Raw genomic sequence first — 8,325 nt, forward strand, 5'->3', positions numbered from 1 at the left:
ATAGCAGAGGGGAGGAGAGTAAACATGGGGTAGCCACAATACTCAATGGGTACAAAATAGAATAGATACAGTAGAAGAAAGATGAAAATATTTTAAACAAGGCATAAAGAAATCTACAAGTTAAACAATATGAATGATGAATAGGATAAGGATTATCAATTGGTTGTTGGTCATGCATTAGAGAAAATGTGATTAAGAAGATGGATAACGAAAGGAAATGGAATACTGTTAATAGAATTAGAACAAAAATAAAACAAAGAGCTAAACAATAAACTAAGGTGAGAAGCTATTGGAGCAAAATAAATAAGGTGAAAAGAGCAGTGTGAGGACATTGGAGAATTTAAAGAGACAAGGGAATGGGCACACTGTATAGAAAGGTGAAGAAAAAGGTCAGGAGTGAAGAAAAGATCATCCATTGACACTATGAGAGATGTAATAGGAAAGATATTAATGGAAAGAGAGAAGATTCTGACAAGATGTATAGAATACTTACAGGAACCCTACTGTCAAATTATTTGACCAACTATTTTAGATATTTAAAGGGAATATGATGTCATTGAGGATAGTCTAGAGCTGGTATTAGTTGATTTTGAGAAAGGGAAGTTATTAAGGGAAATGGGATTGGACAGATTTGTCGGGACCGATAATGTTCATATGGAATTACTTAAGAAGGAAAGCATGGATGGAAGAGATAATATGGAATTATTTTAAGTATTCGTGATGGAGGAATTTGGATGATAGACTTTGTTAGATCAAGATTAATTCCTTAAAAAGGAATGTCATTATGGGAAGACTATAGGACAAACAATTAAATTTTACAAGCAGCTACCTATGGTAGTACTTATCAACTAAAGGATGGAGAGGAGGATATATTTTTACTTTGTTGAAAATCTGTTTGCAGGGGTACATATAATAGCTGCAATGTGGTTACTGCTACAAAGATACGATATATCTCATTTATACATATATAGTACAACCTGGTTGTACATATTTGTCTATTTATGGATTTCAAGAAGGCATTCAACAGGGTAAAATGGGCATAATTAAGGAACAATTTGAAGAGAATAGGATTAAACTGGAGGAGTAGATGATTTATCTGGTGGTTTTCCATTGCTTTACTTATTTTTTAACATGACACACTTGCTTTAATGGTCTTCACTCTGGGGTCAGCTGCCATTGGTGCCTTCTCACAAGGAATAGATGCTGCACGGACTATCTTTTGTGTGATTCCCACCTTTTGACATATCTGGAATGGGTGACCCTATCAGGAGAATTATCATTGCTCCTGCAAATATAACTTTTGGGCTAAATAGAATGTTCAAGGCCTTCAGTCAAATCCAGGTCCTAGGTCATGGAAGTGAAATGAAGAAAAAGATTCTCTCACATGGTACTTGGTTGAAGTCTTCCCTCATTGACGCCAAGTATGAAGAATTAGAAAAATAACTGATTAGAAGTTAGTTAATAGGTATTTTGGAGATAGTAAAACTAAATGCAAGGTACCATCGATGAATGACAGTTTACTAATACTAGATGAAAGCATAAAAGATGGATGAAATACAAAGGTATCATAAAAATTCTGGATTTAAAAGCAAGGAGAAACTTATTAAAAACAAGATGCTGGGATCAACAAAATCTATGTTGCCTTTTTTTAAGCAGCTCAAAGGGAAAGCTAAAGACAACCTATAGAGAATGATCTAAAATAGCTGCTATAGTCAAAAACGACTGCAGAACAGCACAAAGAGAGTACTCATACTTTTCGAGACAACATTGTTAGTTGTCATGTGTCCAAAATACTGGTACAATTACAATCAGGCCAACAATTCCAAATCAGGAAAAAAACAGGGAGAAGATCAAGAGAGATCCTCCACTTACATTAAAAGAAAAATCATGCCTATCAAAAATATTTATTTAACATTCGTGACTGGAGAAAGTCTTTGACAACAAAAATGTTAGGTGTAATACTTAAATTTACATAGATCAAGTCATCATGAAAGTTAAAGGTATAAAAACAAAGCCAATAAGGATGTAGCCTCCCAAACTGGCATTCTTCAATATATATTCAGGTACTCTAAAGGGACATTGCAAGAAGTTCATGAAAGAGGTATCAAATTAATCAAGGAGACAAGAGAAAAAATTAAAATAAAACCTTGCTTCATAGGAAAGATACAGTAAAGAATCAAAAAGATTTTAAGACTAAGATACCATGGATTAAATAGGTGGATAGGTTCAAGGGAATAAATTGAAAATCAATTTAAAGAAAACTGAAGTCCTAATTTTCAGCAAATTTAAAGGGAAAGCAGCTGCTACAGAGTGAAGGGGACCTCTTGCTATAATTTGTAATGAAGATGTCTTCCAGAGGCTGTAAACCTTGTTTCAGTTCTTTGATATATTTCTTACAGCTGTATCCTATTACTTCACCTTCTTTTAGCATATTCCATTCATCCATTTTGAATGCATGATGATATTGCATTTAGGTTTTCTCATGGCATGTCTCTTCACTAGCTCATTTGCAGTTTCAGTGTTCCTTCTCTTCTTACTCCTGTTTATTTTTTTATGATGGCTTGCAGCTCACTTTTAACCTCCTCGATTCTTCTTTTATGATTTGACTATGCTGCTTCCTGAAGAAGACTACCTCACCTTTTGTTCTTTAATTTGTTTATTTTATCCTTTCTTCTTTCAGCTGTTATATACATCACTATCCATGGCTGTCTGTTGTAAAATCTGTCAATCACGGAAAAACCTTTCAGATACACCCTGTAATTGTCTACCTCATACTATTTCATCTACTTTTGTTATTCATTTATTTTTATTTCTCCAATTTTTCATTTATAGCTGCACTGGATCATTCTCTTTGTTTTTCCTCCATTTTTACACTTACATCAGCAAGCCACCACAAAGGGGTGAGTCAGGGGGTTTCAGGTCATCAGTAATGGCACGTTGTATACTCCATTGGAAAGCAGCTAAACTCTCATTATCTTCTTGAAATCTAATGGTCCCTGATTTGGAGTGTATCTCTACTGGGGCCCACCACCTCACTTATTTCTGGTGATGAATCAGTGGATCTGACAAGAATACCTTCTGCAGACAAATTTAAATAGCCTTTAATCTGAAAAATGTACCAAATGATATTAGTTCATAAAAAGAAAGCAGTGGGATAATTTTTCCCTTTGTTAATGCTTTGAAATTTGTAAACAATTAAATTACATAACATGGGAAAGTAAAATGAAATTCTTATAGAGTGGCTAGTCCCTAAAATAGTTAATTCTCCTGAAATGCAATTCTAGTGCTGTAGAGAAAAAATTCTCTACAGCTTGCTGATACTACTTCCAATTAAGGATACAGAAAGATTGTTCCAGTTAGACTATATTATGGTTGGGTACAGATTTAGGATTGGCATGATCAATTCATAAAATTTCATATTAAAAGGGGAAATATAAAAGATAAGGCTGGGGTGGTGGGTTAGAAAATGGAATGTATAAGCATTTAATGGATTGACAAGGAAGGATTACTAGCAGGCTGTAGAGAAAATCATGGAGAATGGTAAAGAACTGAGTACTATCGAAGAAAAATGGGATTGTATCAAGAAAGGGATATCGAAAGCCGCAAAAGACACTATTGGAAGCATTAACATGAAAAAGATTAGCAAACCATGGATCACGGATGAGATACTTACAAAGATGGATGGGAGGAGAAAATGGAAGATATAAACACAGATTTAGGCAAAATGAAGTACAAAGAGTTAAATAATAAACTGAGGTGGGCAACAAGTAAAGCAAAAGAAGCATGGTGGAAGATGCGTTGCGAGGACATGGAAAGTTTGCAGAGGAAGGGTGACATTAGTGCATTCTACAGCAAGGTTAAATTACTATCGGTAAGTAAGAAGGGAAAAGTTATGCTAACAGTTAGAGGTGAGGTGGGTAGGATAATAGTTGACACAGGAAAGATCAAAGAGAGATGGAAGGAATATATAGAAGAACTGTATGGTAAAGAACTTTGACCAACAATGTTATACATAGAAGAGGAACATGGCATTAAAGAAGATAGCTTAGGCCCAGGATTACTCGACGATAAGATAGAAAGGCAATTTTGACAGATGAAACTAAATAAGGCCCTAGGGGTGGATAACATTGTTGTGGAACTACTAAAAGGTTTAGGAAAATGTGGGAGGAAGAGACTATATGGGCTGATTTGTAGTATTTATGAGGAAGGAATCTTGCCGGAAGACTTTGTGAGATCAATGTTAGTTCCTATTCCAAAAAAGGTAAAGGCTACATCATGTGAGGACTACAGGACAATTAGTTTGATATCCCACACAGCTAAAGTTGTTCTCAAGATCATCAACGAAAGGATTGAGAGTAGGGCAAATGATTACTTAGGGGATGATCAGTTTGGGTTTAGGAAGGGGAGAGGTACGCGTGATGCCATTGCAGTAATGAGATCACTAATCAAAAGGAATATAGAATACAGTCAGGAAGTATTTGCCTGTTTCGTAGATTTTGAAAAAGCCTTCGATAGAATGAATAGGGAAAAACTAATGAGCATATTGAAGAAAATAGGAATAGATTGGAGGAAAAAGAGGCTAATCTGCAACCTGTACATGTCTCAGACTGCTCAGGTGCAAGTGGGGAACGAGGAGTGCAGATGGGCAGTGTTAGGAAGAGGTGTAAGGCAGGGTTGCCCATTATCACCGTTGCTGTCCAATCTGTATGTAGAGGAAATGATTAAAGAGGTATGGGAAGAACTGGAGGTAGGAATGAAAGTTGGTGGGAATTCATAAAATCAGTTAGGTTCGCTGATGACCAACCTTTATTTTGTCAGTCAGCCAAGGGATTGCAAGCATTGCTGAGTGAATTGGAAATCCAATGCAACAGATATGGGATGAGAATCAATATTAATAAAACAAAAGTTATGCGATTTTCTAGAAAGAAAAAGGCTAAGCTTAACATTAGAATAGGAGGGCAAAAACTAGGGCAGGTAGAACAGTTTACACATCTCGGAAGCGTTTTGGGCCAACACGGTCAAAGTAGTAGGGACGTAAGGAGAAGAATTACGCTAGGCAAAGAGGCTTTCACAAGGAGGAAGGAGTTGATGACGGGGACATTGAGTAGGGATATTAAGAAAAGACTCGTAAAAACTTTGATATGGAGTGTAGCTATGTACAGTGCGGAAACATGGTCATTGAAGCAGGAGGATAGACGTAGACTGGAGGCTTTTAATATGTGGGTGTGGAGAAGAATGTAGAAGGTGTAATGGACTGAGAAGGAAACAAATGAGGAAGTACTTGTTATGGTTAGCAATGAGGGGTTTGTTGGGAGAATCCCTATGGAGGCAGTAAAAATGGATGTAGGGCGTATTGATTGGTAGGGGGATGTTGAAGTGGGGAGAATGTTAGGCAAACAAGGAAAGGGAAGGAACAGGATAGGCATGTTGGACAGGATGAAGGGAGGAAGGAAGTACTCAGAGATGAAGAGGGACCTGATGTAGAGTAGGTTGCTGGATTTTGTTTTGTTAGGTTTCACGAAATATTTATTTGGTGGTTGTGTCCATTCAAAAACCTACCTTTACCGGTAGATTACCTAATAATAATAATAGCTGTTTTAGCACTATGTAAGGTTAGGAGGAAGGATAGCAGTGCATAATGGAGTGATAGTTGAAGATAAATTTATAGTTGAGGGGAAGAGAGGTTTGTGGTGACAATAATCTTGAATATAAAGGTAGGAAGAAGCATTGTTAACATAGAGTAAGCAACAGATAAAATATTACCAGTAGAAGTAAAAGCAACTTGGTCATTGTTTGTCACCAAAAATGTATTACAGAAAATAGGAGTAAATAGTGTAACGGGTGGGGGTTGTTGGGTCTTTCTGTGATGGAAAGGGATAATTCCAAGATTGAGGAGAGGGACTCAAACAATAAATCGTTAACCTAATGACCCGTTTTTAAATTCTTTCTGATTTCCAGCTCTTCCCACTTGTCCATCTGGTGTATGAGTTCCGGGTTGAAATCACTCCCATGATTTTCTTCCCATAGATGCTTGGCGAAGTGAGATTGCTTGAGGTCACAATTTCTAAAGCAGCATTTATGTTCCTCCGCCCATGCTTTTAATGATCTCCCTGTTTGAAGCAAACAATCTTTTGATTAAACCAGTTAATGTGGATGGAAAAGGTTACAAATGGTGTAAACTTCCTTATTATGGATTGATTTCACAAAAGATAGCCAACCTCTTTCCTAGGGAAAAATTTTTGAATTTGAAGGGCCAAAATGTTTGGATAGTATGAAGAGGCTCAAAGAGCCTCTTCATACTATCCAAACTCCATATTCATCCCAGACAGTATCACCACTTTAATACTTTACTGAATTCATACATTTACTCTCTCATCACTTTGTTGTTTTTATGCATTTACAAAACAGTGTCTCATTTCTTTCAAAAGCATTCTGCATTTTACTGCTCTCTCCATTCATTATAATTTCTTTCTTTCATTGTCTTCTTATATTAACTCTTTTTCTCTTTCTAAAATACAAATGCTATTTCATAAGTTTTCTCCACTTAGCTCCAATCACCATCTTATCAAAGCTTCTTTTTTGCACTCAAAGAATGTTTCTATTCTTCATTCCATAATCTATTCCTTTCATTCTCCTGACCACATTTTCCCTCATACTAGGTTTGCATAAAAAGTATCATTAACAATTTTTTTCTGACGTGTGCGTGTGAATGGCTGAATTAAGTGTGGGGATGATCCCAGATCATATTGGTATTGATAAGATGACAATGTACACCATTATCACTGAAAATTTGGTGTTACAAAAGATCTGTGCTGAACTCATCCTGAAGGTCCTTTCTTGGCACCAGCAGACTATTTCCTTTTCCCAAAAGTGAGATTTTCCCTCATAGGACACCACCATGGGACCCTAGGTTCTGTCAAAGAAGCTTGCATGTGTACCCTTAAGGACCTTCTGGAATCCACCTACTAAGGAGCCTCCGAGTTGTGGAAAAGTCACTGGCAAAGTGTGTTGTTGCTCAAGGGATGTACTTGGAAGAATTCTGAGGCATTGTAGCAAGATCTGAAATAAATCTCACCGTATAAGCTCACCCTCAAGCATGCATCGTGTGCTATTCTAATGGTTTTGTCATGCCAATGGTCTTTGACTGTTACTATCTGTCACTTTTTCCTTCTAACTTCTTTTGCCACTCACTTTCACTCCAGATCTAACTTTGAAACTATGAAATAATGGTATGCTTTACATTAAGCTCCAGGATGATAAACTGTTCCACCTGCTCTACAAGCAATAGGTTATGGCTTAACTTAGTTGAATCTTCCATTGTACATACATAGTGTAGGAAAATCACTTTTTAATGTTCCATATCAATTTATTGACATCCCATCATGATTTCAACCATTAACTGCCTTGATAATGACTGTTACCTGTTGAAACTATGGTTGGTTGTTAATTAATTGGTGTGGAACATTACAAAGTGATTTGTCAATGCTACTATCCTCTCTATTTTATGGCCTCCAATTATTAGCATGGTAAGAATTTATGCTACCTGTGGCTGTCCTGAATTTTCCCCTCTCTCCACTTATTTAGCTTTTCATTGTTATTCAATTTGGCATAATTCACCCTGGTCCCAAACCAATGTAATATAACAAAAGCATTTCCCCTCATATATGATGGTGCCTCTAACTTTAGTGAAAAACCTAGGCTTCTTATATCATGAGATTCTCATCACCTTTTTTTCCTTATCATTGATTCTCATCCCATACCTGTCACACTGTTCCAGTAATCTGTTAATCAATGACTGCAATCCCTTGTATTTTATTAATTTCTTATAATTATTATTTCCCAACTTTTATCACTAACTCTACTCTAATTTGCAAAACAATCAACTATTTACCATTACTCAAGGATTTTTGGTTAATATATTGTTCTAATATATAAACATCTAACATTAGTCATCTACCTTTACCGTATCTGTAGTTGTTTTGTAGTATTTTATATTAATCAACACATTCATGACTGTCAGGGAATTAAGAATATGTATTGTGATTTTGAGAGGGCCTAAAAAGTTAGATGAAGAAAGATACATTTCTGTTTAAATAGTCATTTATAAGTCATAATATGCAAGTAGTATTTTTAAACATACATATTAGCTTTTGCAAAGCAAGCCAGTTTGGCCAACTGGTGTTTGAATACTACACCATAAAAATAATACAAATACCATATGTTAGAAAAATAACAACATAGTATCTAATGGTATTATAAAATGTACACAGTGCATTCTGGATCTTCATACTTTCTTTGTCTGACCATCTGCATTACAATTTACAA

This window comes from Hetaerina americana, unplaced genomic scaffold, assembly GCF_022747635.1.
Source record: "Hetaerina americana unplaced genomic scaffold, ioHetAmer1.1.p SCAF_3, whole genome shotgun sequence".
NCBI lineage: Eukaryota > Metazoa > Arthropoda > Insecta > Odonata > Calopterygidae > Hetaerina > Hetaerina americana.